At 31.3% G+C, this 13900-nt stretch overlaps 1 long non-coding RNA gene and 1 pseudogene across 1 annotated transcript in view; both read left to right on the top strand.

Moving 5' to 3' along the window:
- Positions 1 to 13900, top strand: part of LOC145296254 (uncharacterized) — a 248261-nt gene that overhangs the window by 153807 nt on the left and 80554 nt on the right. The window lies entirely within an intron of this gene.
- LOC145296583 (5S ribosomal RNA) lies at positions 10291 to 10407 on the top strand (annotated as a pseudogene).

Genomic DNA, 13900 nt, shown 5'->3' with positions numbered 1-13900 from the left:
ACTTCGTTCACATGTTATTCTTTACTTCATATTGAACTGACAATTTCTTGCCAAACAATTTTCTTGTTTAATTAAATATCATACTTAACCGGTTAGTGACTTCTGAGAATGAGGTATCGCAAGTGTTCTATGTTAATAAAAATGAATTTTACTTATTTTTTCTGCATTTACTATTTTATGTTGGAAAATATCTCTCCTATCAATTTCTTTCTTTCTTTTTTTTTTTGCATTCTTTCTTTTCTTTTCTTTTTCTATCATTATTTTTTTTCTTTCTATCTTTTAATTTTTTTCTATTTCTTTTTCAATTTGTCTTCATTTTCCATCCTTTTTTCGGTAATTATTCATTTTTCTTTCCTTTTAATTTTTTTTTTAAATATGTCTTTTCATTTTTTTCTGTTGGGTTATTTTTTTTTCAATTGCATTTTAATATGTCTCTGCTTTACTTTTTCTCTTCTTTCTCTATTTTATTTTCTCACGATTTTTTTAGTCTTTTATTCTTTGGTTCCTTATCTTTTTATTCCCTTTTTCGATTTTCCTTTTGTTTTATTTCTTCTATTTTTTTAAAAATTCATCAGTTTTTCATCAATATCATCAGTTTGTATTCTTTTAATCTATTTTTAACTTTTTTGCTTTTTTTCGGCTAGTTCTTATTTTCTTTTTTATTTTACCAACTTTTTATATGAGAAATTATTTTCATATTAATTATACTTTTATTCCTTCTTTTTTTTACTATTTCATTTCTTTTTTTTTTAATTTTCAGTTTGTTTTTCTTTCATTTTTTTCTTTTTCCATTTTTTTTCGCATTGTTTTTTTTATTTATTTCCTTTTTTACAGTTCTTTTTTATTTCTTCATCTTGTTTGTTTTTTCTCAGTTTCTTCTCCATTTCTTCCTTTTTTTATTTTTTCAGCTGTTTTTATTTTTATTTTTTTCACTTTTAATTTTGTAAATTCTTTTTTATTATATTTTTTCATTTTTTTTTTCATCGTTTTATTATTTTTTTTTCATCTTTTGCTTTGTTGGTATTTTGTTCACATGACATTAATAGAACCTAAGTTTACTGACATTCTTCATAAGTTATGTGTTTTTTTTTTAATTTTTATTGACGTTAGATTTTCATTGTCCACTGATATTTTTTAATCATTCGGATTTTTAGTATTTGTTAATTGTCTTATCATTTACACGTTTTAGGCATATTTAAATAAGTCGTAGAAATTTCCAGGTTAGTATATGGAAGCGCGTCTAACTCATGGGGGGAGACGCATCCCCCAATCAAGACTAAAAGCAACAGGCAACTACCGTCTTCACTTGTCTTCCCGAGATTCCACGGCTCCTACAATTTGGAGAGTCATGGTCGCCGACGCTGTTAAAACCGCAGGATCGCTCCTGATGATGAAATAAATGGTGTTCGGTTAGAGGTGGCGAATTTCAAATTAAAATAAATCACATAAAAAATATTTTTATTATATACATATGTGGTTTGTTCTAAAGATTATTTTCTGGTATTAATAATTTAAATACAATTTCGGACATATATGTATATGGTCCGCGGCTCGCGTGTATAAGGCGTAATCTAGAAGTCTAATTTTCACGAACTCTACACATTAAATTAGTCTGTATTTCGGCAATAATACATCAAATGTTATCTTCCAAGTGGTCTATTGTGTCTGGTTTATCAGCGTAGTCATGGAACTTTACATATTTTCAGAGAAAATAATCTAATTGGATTAAATCTCACCAACTAAGTGGCCAGTTGAAAGGTTTATTTCGTAAATTTATTCGTTCGATGAATGTTTCTCTCTGCAAATTGATCGTATCATTTGAAATTTTCACACCATGCCCGGGTATCAATCTTTTCATAATGAATTGCCAAACCAATTTGAACTCAAAATAACCGATAGTTGCTAAATCTGCAATTAAAGAAAATAGAGTTGTCAATTTAAAGTTCGTTCCATCTAAAAGAAAACATTCTATACATTTTGATTCTTGCTGCCATATCAGGTTTCATTTTTCATACTACGTTACTTAAATAGAATAGTGAGAGGCATTACAAACAGAAGTTGTTACTTCAACTTTATTTTATTCGATGATTAATAAAAATGGCGACTAAAAATGATGACTAATATCAACGAGAAGTATCTGAGTAGTCATTTTTTTAATCTATTTGTTTATTTTCGAATTGATTAAAATATCGTTTCAAAAATGCAAATATATGATTACGGTTTAAAATGGCGATAACAAAATAAGTTATGAACATCGTAGAATTTTTACAGACTCACAGATTGTTAGTTTCCTCTGAAACATGCATCTACAAAGTGTGAAAAGTGTTGCATTTAAATGGCGATGTCCACAAAGAACATATAATATTCAGTGAAAATATAAAAAAAACATATTTCGAAATTCTAATTATTTTATAAATCTAAGAAAAATATTTTAATTCAATGAATTAATGTTATATTTCATGATATTGTTTTAATTTAGTGTGTTTTATTTGTTTTTATCAATAAGTTACGCGTAATTGTCTCCCCTTGTTCCGAGTCGATTTCAAAAAGATGTCCCTCAAACCTAGAATCCACAAGTGCCCGTTTATCTATTTTCAAATTGATTTCAATATGGCTTCCAGAAGGTGGATATGTGATTGCGATTTAAAAATGGGTGCTTATAAAAAATAACTAATAACCAACACAGAATTGTTTTTAGTATTAATTGTTTAAAAGAAAACGATATTATCATGGCTGTAACCTTGAAAACAACGATTGATTACACACTCCCACTAAAAAAATGCTAACCATATATTCTTTCATAAATGAAACAAGTCTTTATGCAATTCAACTATATTTCGGCAAAATAATATTCAGTGCGTGCATTTTTTGTTCGGTTTGGGGTTTTTTTTTGCATTAAGTTTTAAAGATAATTTAGTGTTATTTTAAAGATAATGTTTATCAAAATAATCGCCAAACTATCGTTGGATTGAAAAGGGCCATCACAGCCCAAATCGAGGCAGTGCTAATAGAAGAGTGTGTCGGCAGTATTATTGACAACTTTGTACGTCGTATCCAGATGTTTTCTGTAATCATTGAACTGCGATAAAACAAAGATTGTTGAGCATGCCTGGCTAAAACTTGGCGGCCAAGTCAGGCATAGACTAAAATTAATGTATATATTATTCCTTAATTGGAATTCATTTTTGAGATGAGCATTATATATATTAATTTATTTTTATTTCGGACTATTATTCTCATCTTTATTAGTTGTTGTTTTCATCTTTATTGATTGTTGTTTTTCACGACGTTTCGGCCAACTATTTCTCTGCCCTTCGTCAGGTGGTAACCGCGACGGATAGGAACTTCGAATCTCCTAACTGCATTCTTAGCAATCACTGCCATCCGTAGTTGTTGTCGTCTCACCACGTTTTGGCCAAGTAACCTCTGGCCGGCTTTGAGTAGGATTGAAACCGCTATTTTCATGCAATGTCCATTTGGAACCGTAGAGATCTATCAACTGCGCAACGGGCCCCGAAGGGCGATCAAGGTTGGATTCTTTGATCTTATAAATCCACGTTTATTTATTATCTGATCTTCCATAGTCGGGTCCGTACCGATTGGTATATATATTATTCCTTAATTGGAATTCATTTTTGAGATGAGCATTATATATATTAATTTATTTTTATTTCGGACTATTATTCTCATCTTTGTTAGTTGTTATTTTCATCTCTACGGTTCCAGATGGACATTGCCTGAAAATAGCGGTTTCAATCCTACCCAAAGCGTGCCAGAGGTTTACTTGGCCAAAACGTGGTGAGACGACAACAACTACGGATGGCAGTGATTGCTGAGAATGCAGTTAGGAGATTCGAAGTTCCTATCCGTCGCAGTTCGTCGAAGTTCCTATCCACCTGACGAAGGCCAGAGGAATAGTTGGCCGAAACGTCGTGAAAAACAACAATCAATAAAGATGAAAACAACAACAAATAAATATGAGAATAATAGTCCGAAATAAAAATAAATTAATATCTAAAATTAATGTGTATAAAATATAGTTAGACTGCAGAGAAGATTGATGAATTTTACTAATGGCTGGTATTGGGGGGGGGCAATCTGTATAATCTAATTACTATTATTTTACAGATTAAAATAAAAATGGATTTTTTTATCAAGTTTTGATATGAGTATTGGTAATTAGCATGCTCTTGACATTACACTAATTATTGAACTTTCAATCTCCAGAAGAGTGTAAATTACAAATGAATTGACCAAGTACTTTATCCGTTATGCCACGAATCGTTGCGGATAAAGTATTTGGTAAAATTAAGTTGTAAAGTTACATTTTTCTGGAGGTTGAAGGTTCAATCCTCGGTGTGGGTGACACTCAAAATACAATTGCGATTTACTTCGGACTCATGGATAACTAAGCGATAGTATGCTAATCTCGTAAATGGTTCCGTTTAAAATTCCACGAATATTTTGAGTTCGCCAGAAAGATTACCAAGTTCGGCAAGAACACTTGAAGAAGATCGGAGGTTACATCTTCAGCTAGTTCTTGCTTTCTCTTTTTATTTAACCAACTTTTTATATGAGAAATTATTTCCATATCAGCATTTTTTCCTTCTTTTTCACGATTTTATTTCTTATATTTCCACTTTTTTTTACTTACCAGTCCGTTCTTTTTCAAATCCGTGATAATTCTTTGTTTAGTTCGTCTTATTGTTCGCTATGGCGTTTACTTTGTTACAGAAAGAATTAATCGGTAATTCCCATAACTTATCCAATCCAATCTGGACCATTTTGGGTAAAATCTGCTCAGTATATACATATATGCTTTTTTTTTTAGAATATAGGTACCTATTTTATATACATACTAGAAATATACTTATCCCAAGATCAGTATAAGCAATAAATATTGCATTAATATTAAATAATAATGTTTTTTTTTTCTTTCTTTAAAATTATTGGTACAGTTTCGGTGGAATTCCATCTAAATGGGTATGTTTAAAAAATAAAAATAAATTAATTAAAATAATAATAATAATAATAATAATAATAATAATAATAATAATAATAATAATAATAATAATGTGCCCGCATTACTTACCCTGTTGACTAGAATACACATTCCATAATTCATAAAAATAAGTTTAATAGTTAATAATTTTACCAAGCGCATACATATTATTGACGCACGGGCGCGTACTGATCTCATTTTAAAATTCATTAACTCAAAATCGATGTAGAGCAATTCTTTTATTTATTAATTTTTTTGTATATATATATATATATATATATATATATATATATATATATATATATGGTGGGGGCAGCAAACTTTGCGAAAAGATAAGAACAATAGTCCAAATAATCGAAATAATACCCTAAAAAAAGATTTTTTTAAAGTTGGGGCAAATTTAATTAAAATATCTCCCTCTTCCAAATGTTCAGCTAAACTATGGTTTCAACCTAATCTATCCCCACATGTTTCGTATCCAGGCCCGAAAGCTACTCGAGGATAACGGTTAATGAATGTAAAGTGGTAGAGTAGTTAATGGTGTAAATTGGGTAGAATTTTATTATTTAAGGGGATGATTCAATAAGAACTTGTTTAAATTGGGCTTGAAGGCTACCATATTGTAATCTGTCTGGAAGCAGGTCAGTGAAACAGTGTTCTCCAGGTGGGCAGTTGTAGAAAAGAACCTTTGCTTTTGTGATCTGCGTTTAGATTTAGGCACAGATAGTGGGTGGGGGTAATTGTTGATAGTGATTGTAGCTAGTCGAGAGTTTTTTGTGAATGTTTGGCAAAGGGATACGATATACTGGAGCTCAGACGAGCAGTTGCTATGAAAATAACGCTAGAACAGAGACAAGCGCGCAACGTATCTTCTGTGGGAAAGAGGTTGCAGAGAACAGAAAAAGAGGTGTATTCCTTTTTGGCAAACAGTTTTATTTCTTTTTTTACTCATCTTGATCATATTTTTGCCTCTCTCAAATAACTTCCATCATTGGTTTTAAAAGAAGACCGTAATTCTTCCCGCCATCTCGTTTGCACACGCACGCTTTTATGCTCGCATAAAACATCGCGCCAATTATTTACTGTTTATATCTCTAGACGTGTCTGTTCTCTGTCTTTCTCGCTCAATCGTGCATTCTCCTTCCCACTCTACACGCATATACTCATCCCCTCTACTCCCCTTTTTCTCCTTTAATCCCAGCTTGTCTCTCTTTTCGGATTCTTTGGACAGCTGTCGTCTGTTCGGAGATGCAAATCGGATCCTATCCAAATAACAAATTAATTCGAGCAATTTTTTAAAACTAAATCGCACCGCGTATTTACATAAAAATGCGGCTTAATAGACACCAGCTGGGAGTCCTCATCAAGCCGGTTGGAAGCGGGAATAAGATGATGTGTGCCACCCGACAATGTTTTCTCATAATGAAATGTGCTCTTAACCCCGCAACACCCCACGCGCCTCAATCACCACTAAAGATGCTAAATAGCATTGAGTTCAACTCCTCACAGTCGCTCTTGTCACCGATAACCTCTTATTCGATAATTCGCACTTCCTTTCACGGCGGCTGAAAGACAATTCTGAGGATCTTCAAGCATTTCTTGACAAATTTCATTGTTTCGTTTATTATTTCACTGTTGTTTTGCGTTTCGGGTTTGCAATTTTTCGCGCAGAGCAAACATTATTAAAAGGGAAAAACGCTTCAAGAATATCTTAATGTAACGTTTCTCTGATTCTATTAAAAGATGCAAACATTTTTTTAAACACTTGTGGATAATAGAATCATATGTGTACGTTATGTCATCATCCTTTTTTTTTATTTTACTTCAGTCAGGTCTCAGAAATAAACCCCCACCCTGCTTTCCGGGTCTAACATTTGATTTCTATATGAGATACATAGATATTCGAATATTCCATTAAAGTCCTCTTTACATCTCAAACACTGAGTTAGTAAAAAAATCGAGGACATAATTTTCCTTTCCCTTATTGACCATTTGAATATGACAGTATACCATTCTTGGGATTTCTTGGTCTTATTGGATTCCAGAATAAGAATCATCTAGTCTGGTGGAGTATCCAGCTTCGTGCTGTTAAGTGAGGTACCATCATTTGGAGAAAGTGCACCATTCCTCGTAAAAGCCAGTGCGGGTTAGGCATATCGGGATCTTATTTGGGTTGCGAATATTTATTTGATTTTAAATATTTAGTTAGGGTTTATTTGTGGGGAAAAGTATCCTCATGTTAGGTTTTCCTGACAAACAGACAGGTATTAGACACCCAAGGGCAGTATTTAATATGTTAGTATATGAAAAAAAATTAGTTAAACACAATGGGGAAAAGTGGACGAAGTTAATTCCTTAGCATTCATATGAAAATATTTCCAAAAATACTTAATCAAGTCAAAATAGCTGAGTTTTATAGAAAATTTTAAGACTAAATTACAGGGATTCAAAGACATTATGGTTTAAAATTTTCGTCCCATAACTTAAACAAGCCAATCCAATCTGGTACATTTAGGGAGTCAAAACTGTTCTGTATATACATACATGTTTTTTTTTTGTTTTGTATTTTTAGACTAAAGGTACCTATTTGTTTTTTGTTGTTTTTTTTATATGGAGTTCACCACTTATCAAGGCCCAATGGCCACTCGGGGATAAGGGTTATTGTGTGTACAGTAATCAATGGGAGAGTGTAGCAATAGTATTGGAGAATTGATAAGGTGTCTTTACTTAGGGGGGTGGTTCATCAGGAATTTGTTTGTGTTGGACTTGAAGACATCCAGGTTGAAGTCGGGAGGGAAACAGGCAAGCGGTACAGAGTTAAACAGGCGTGCAGTTCAAAGAAAAAAGCTTTGTTCATGGAATCTACGTTTTGATTTAGACACAGATAAGGAGTGAAGAAAATTATTGACGGTGGTTTCAGCTAGTTGGGTGTATATATATATATATATATATATATATATATATATATATATATATATATATATATATATATATATATGTTTATATACAGACTAATAATATACTAGTGGAATGTGGACAAAAATGGTCACATTCAATGCTGCTTGTTTCCTGCAATAATTACAAGAAACCTTCTCTACCACCAATAGCAATGGCCAAAAACACATTACCTGAAAGTACTTCTTTTTAAACTCCTCGACCTAACGCTCACAGGGAACATGAGTTGGAACAGATACATTGAGAGCATTGCCAAGGCTGCTGCAAAGAAGGTGGGCTCTCCCTAACGTGCTAGAAAGCTATTACGCCTGAAATTATCCTGTACCTCTATAAGGTCACTATTCGCCCATGTATGGAGTACTGTTGTCACATTTGGGCTGGTGCATCTATTACTAGTCTCTTACTCCTGGATAGAGTTCAAAAGAGAGTCGCCAACCTGATAGGTCCTGAACTGTGATGTAAGCTTCAGCCTCTGTCTCATCGACGAAATGTTGCATCCCTCTGACTGTTCTGCAAGTATTTTAATGGTAAATGCTCTGACGAACTACAAGCACTTGTACCCCCTCGACATAAATAACCCCGACAAACTCGACAAGCAGCTAAATCCTACTCCTACACAGTAGAGATCCCTATGTGTAAGAAAGGCTTCTACTCCAATAGTTTCTTCCGGGATTTTGTTTTCCCAATTGTACTGACATGCAGAAGTTCAAATGTAATGCTGCTGCTGTCCGTCTCCCTTCATAATGTCCCTGCAACCTATGTCCCTGATAGTAGTCCCTACATAAAAGTGGCACTGTGCCTTGTTTGGGATGAAAACTGAATAAGAAAAAGGAAAAAATACCGTAATTAAATGATGTAATTCGGGCTAAACCATTTTGCTGTTTTTTTTGTTTTGTTTTTTTTTACATAGGCATCACCACATTATCAAGGGCAAGAGGCCACTCAAGGATAAGGGTTAAAGAGTGTACAGTAGAAATTGGACAATATAGTAATCATTAGTAATAAAAATTTGGTAAATTTGATAACTTATATAGAACGGTTCATCAAGAACTTATTTAAGTTAGACTTGAAGACAACCATATTGTAGTCAGCCGGAAAGCAGGAAAACGGAAGACAATTCCACAAGCGTGCAGTTCTAAGAAAGAAGCTTTGTTCATGGAATCTACGTTTAGGTTTAGGTACAGATAAAGAGTGGGGGGAATTATTGATAGTGTTTACAACTAGACGGGTGTTTCTTGTGAAAGTTTGGCGAGGGGGGACCATAGATTGAAGCTCAGTCGAACACCTTCCATGAAAATATCGATACATCAGAGACAAACTCGCAACATCTCTTCTGTGAGATAGAGGTTGCAAGGAAGAGAAAAGGACATCTCCTACGAGGCTACGAAGTCTATTTTGAACTCTATCAATGTTAAGAATATATATTCAAAACTTCATAATAATCAGTTTATAAAAATTTTAATTAAAAGTTAAACTTTATATATTAATATTTTTAAAAAATAGTGTACAGCTGTTACTCGCCATATTGTGTAGAATATATGTTTCAAAATGATCTGTTCATTAGTGGAGGAGATCACCATACTAGCCGGGAGGCTCGACGTTACCGAGATTAAATTAGTAATGTCATTGAAATCGCCCATTTACAATCAAATCGATTGATTGCCTGCTCTATTGGGAAGCCTTCTCCTCGCTATACTGGGATGGGGGGGAGGCTTCACATGCTTCTAATTTAGTCTACAATACCTTGTAGTCTACACTGCATTCTGTAGAACCTTCTGTTACTTTTAAGAAATTATTTTTACATAATTACTTTAATTAAAGTAAAATATTAAAAATATCATTGTTTAAATGCGCTCCAAAACGAAACATTTATTTCGAATATACCCTGCATTATAAAAGAATATACGTTGATTTTATACGCTGGGATTTTCTGCGGGTGCTGTAATACAACTTCTAAAATGCATTTATGATACGAGGCTGTAGAAGGTGTTAACTTTGGTCGATATCGGACTTTTATTCTTTAATATAATATATATAATATATATATATATATATATATATAATGTGTATAATATATATATATGTATATATATATATGTATATATTATATATATGTATATAATATATATATAAAATATATATTATATATAATATGATATATATATGATGTATATCTATATAATATGTATATAATATGTATATAATATATATATGTATATAATATATATATGTATATAATATATATATGCATATAATATATATATATAAATATATATATAATATATATATATATATGTATATAACTATATATAGAATATATGTATATAATATATACATACGGCATAATCACGTTGACACACCGGTTCTCATCAGATCACCGAAGTTAAACAACGTTGAGCCTGGCTAATACTAGATGGGTGACCATTTGGGAATTCTAGGCGCTGTATGTGCTCTCCGCTTATCTCGGCATTGTTTCCAGTCGTCTTGTACCTCAACTTGCCACTGGTATGCAACAATGTTGACTCAGGATAGGCGTGGTTGGAGATTGCGCAACTCTTGCCACACAAATTTCACGCGCAGGCACCCTTACAGTGGATATCCATAGTCTGTCAAGACTGAAGGAAGCCTTTCTTTTATATAATATATATAATATATATATATATAATATATATATAATATATATATATATATAATATATATATATATATATAATTTATATCTAGTAAGATGATTGATGATATATAATTAGAATTAAAAATTAAAAATCGGTTTCATAAGGAGGAACACAACAAAGTCCATAAATTGTACGATCGTTTCGGAAAGGATGTTTTTATTGAGATAGACATTAAGTCATGGATAATAATTTGAACAGATAGTTTTTTAAATAATATATTAATAATATAACACTGAACGAAATTAAAGTAATACTCCTAGCTAGAAAATCTTTAATAACCTTTGACAACAAATATTGGACCAGAAACACTACCCCTGACCATTTTAACGTTTTAATAGGCTCGATAGACTCATCTAGGGTCATTGATTTGGTGGACCTTTTCCTTTTAGATGAAATTCATTCTACACTCCATGAACAATGCAAATTGGAAGGGGGCCTATACAGAGATGATGCACTTTTCGTAACAAACTCCACAAATAAGAATTTCAAAAAAGCAATTAAATCCTTGCATAAATTATTTAAAAATTACGGACTTACTATAAAAATCTACTCTAGTAAAACATACTTAATTTCTTAGACGTAACCTTAAATCTTGAAAACTCTACTTTTGAACCCTTTCATAAACCAAACCAATCTGTACTATATGTTCATAATTAATCAAACCACCCTAAGTCAATACTGAAATCAATAGTTCCCAATGTCTCTTTAAGAATTTCTAAACTATCTTCTAACAAATCTATATTTAACAAAAACAAAAAATATTACAATGAGGTCCTTAAAAACTCAGGATACAAATCGCAAACCAAATACCTAAATGAAAATGATAAAAACAACAACTGCATTGAAAACTATAATAAACCTACTAAAAACATAATAACCTATAATATGGCCATACGGATGACAAAAAAATAATCAAAATACAATGCATAACAAAATTAAACCGCGCGTATTAACCACTAACACAAATAAACAACAAACCAAAATCCATAAGTGTAAAAATAGACGTAGGGAGATCCTATGGTTCAACCGTCTATATTCTAAAACTCTTGAGACAAACATAGCCAGGGAATTCTTAAAAATATTAGAAAAAAACTTTAAAGCCCCTCATAAAATCTTTAATAAGAATACGATCAAAGTGTCTTACTCAACTATGCCAAACCTTCATCAAAAAATAATTAGTTCTAACAATAAAAAATTAGTAAGATACAAAATACAAATATAGAAACTATAATAGGCTGTAACTGTAGAAGAAAAAATAAATGCCCTCTACAAGGTACCTGTAAGATAAAAAATGTGATTTATAGCTGCACAGTGTCACAAACCCCAAATATAAATTATGTTAATGGCAACCATAACTCGGGCACACAGTTATTCAATAACTGCATCTCCTTTAACTAATCTACCAAATACAAACAAACCTATTACATACCAATGCCACTCCTAATCTACCTGAGAACAAATTTATTAAACAAAACGTAATCTACTTCGTTCCACATCTGGACTTATTAAGCATAGGATTTCAACGCACAAACAGTCCTTTAAAAATCCCTCCCCGGTAAACCAAACTTACTTAGTTGGCGACTCAATGATAAAAAGATTCCCTTCAATTTGAAATGGGAAATGATAGGATTATGTAAAACATATATGTCGGTGGACAGATTCTGTGCATTTTGTAGATATATTTTAAAATATAATAATGATAATAAAAATAAAACTATTCCTAAATCTAAAAGACGAAATTTTCTCTGGATGCATTTATAAACGTTGGTTTAAATTTGACAAATATAAACCACCAGAAGTCATTAAAATTTTCTTATTAATAATCTATCTTTAAATTTATAACTTATAAATTAGTAACTTTATAAATATAGTTTTGATTATTATTTTTAGTTTATCTGATAGTTTTACCATTGTTTTCTATTTTATTTAAATATCTATATAACGTTAATTTTTGTATGTTACTATTTTTATTAAGTTCCATAAATAAATATTATAATTGGTATTAAAAATATTATTATTATCTTTATTTAATTACTACCAATAAGATTCTTTTATTTAAAAAAACAACATAAATAATTAATGGTTATCCCCCTTTGATCATTTAAATTAAATTATTCATTTTTCTAGCCAAATATGATTATTTCCCTTTGTTTTTGAAATATCTTATTAAATCTAAAATTCGGCGTTACTTAAAAATTCTGCCTTACTTAAAAAATGCTAGGTTTATTTTTGGTGTCTTAAAAGAACCCACCCAATATTTTTGCTGATGAGAAGACTTTCTTTCAAAAAACTATATGTTAAAATTATTGTCCATGACTTCGTGTCTATCTCAATAAAAACATTGTTTCCGAAACGATCGTACAATTTATTGATTTTGTTGTGTTCCTCCTTATGAAACCGATCTTTAATTTTTAATTTTAATTATGAATTATCAATCATTTTACTAAATATTAAAATAGCTCTATGATATATATTCCTATTGAGCTTATTATATATCTACATTACAACGAGCACTGTTTTTCTTGCATTTTAATTACACTAGTGATTTTATTATTACATTAAAATACACTCTGCTCTTTAAACTGCTGTTCTAATCCCCTTTAAAATATATAATTTATATCTATATAATATATATATAATATATATATATATTATATATATAATATATATATATATATATATAACTAGCTGTACCATGGCACGCGTTTTTTAGTGTTAAAAATCTGGCTGTATTACAAAGAAGGAAACCATGTTAAACTTGCCGAAGGAAGAGGAAAAACGGAAAGAGAGAGGAAAAAAAATAAACAAAATGTAAAATTCGTAGAGGAAAGTTTATAAAAATAAAAATAAATAAAAATGAAAAGAAACGATCGTGAACTTGCCGAAAAAAAGAGGAAACACGAAAAGAGAGAAGAAAAAAATTTGAGAAAGGGAACAAAAAACAGAGGGAAGATACATGAAATCCCTCCCCAAAAAGCAAAGAAAACGATGTTGTAATTGCCGAAGAATGCTAAATAAAACGGAATTGAAGTATCATAAGTTTTAATGCACTGTAAGAAAATGTAAAATTTTTTGGTTTGTGTTTTTTTTTTTGTTTGCAGTCCAGTTTTTATGAAAACCTAAACCGACGTTCGTCTTTATTTATCGCATGTGAATGGCCATGGACGGTGTAAATGAGTGGCGGTGGAAGTATGATTTTTTAGAGTGAGATGACTTTACTACTTCCATTGATGATAACCGGTTTTGGCAGTGAACTCTCGCCATATATA

The sequence above is a fragment of the Euprymna scolopes genome, chromosome 16 (assembly GCF_053919585.1).
Source record: "Euprymna scolopes isolate OS-2025 chromosome 16, ASM5391958v1, whole genome shotgun sequence".
NCBI lineage: Eukaryota > Metazoa > Mollusca > Cephalopoda > Sepiida > Sepiolidae > Euprymna > Euprymna scolopes.
Note: the sequence above shows the minus strand (reverse complement) of the source record. Positions and strands in the feature narration are given on the sequence as shown.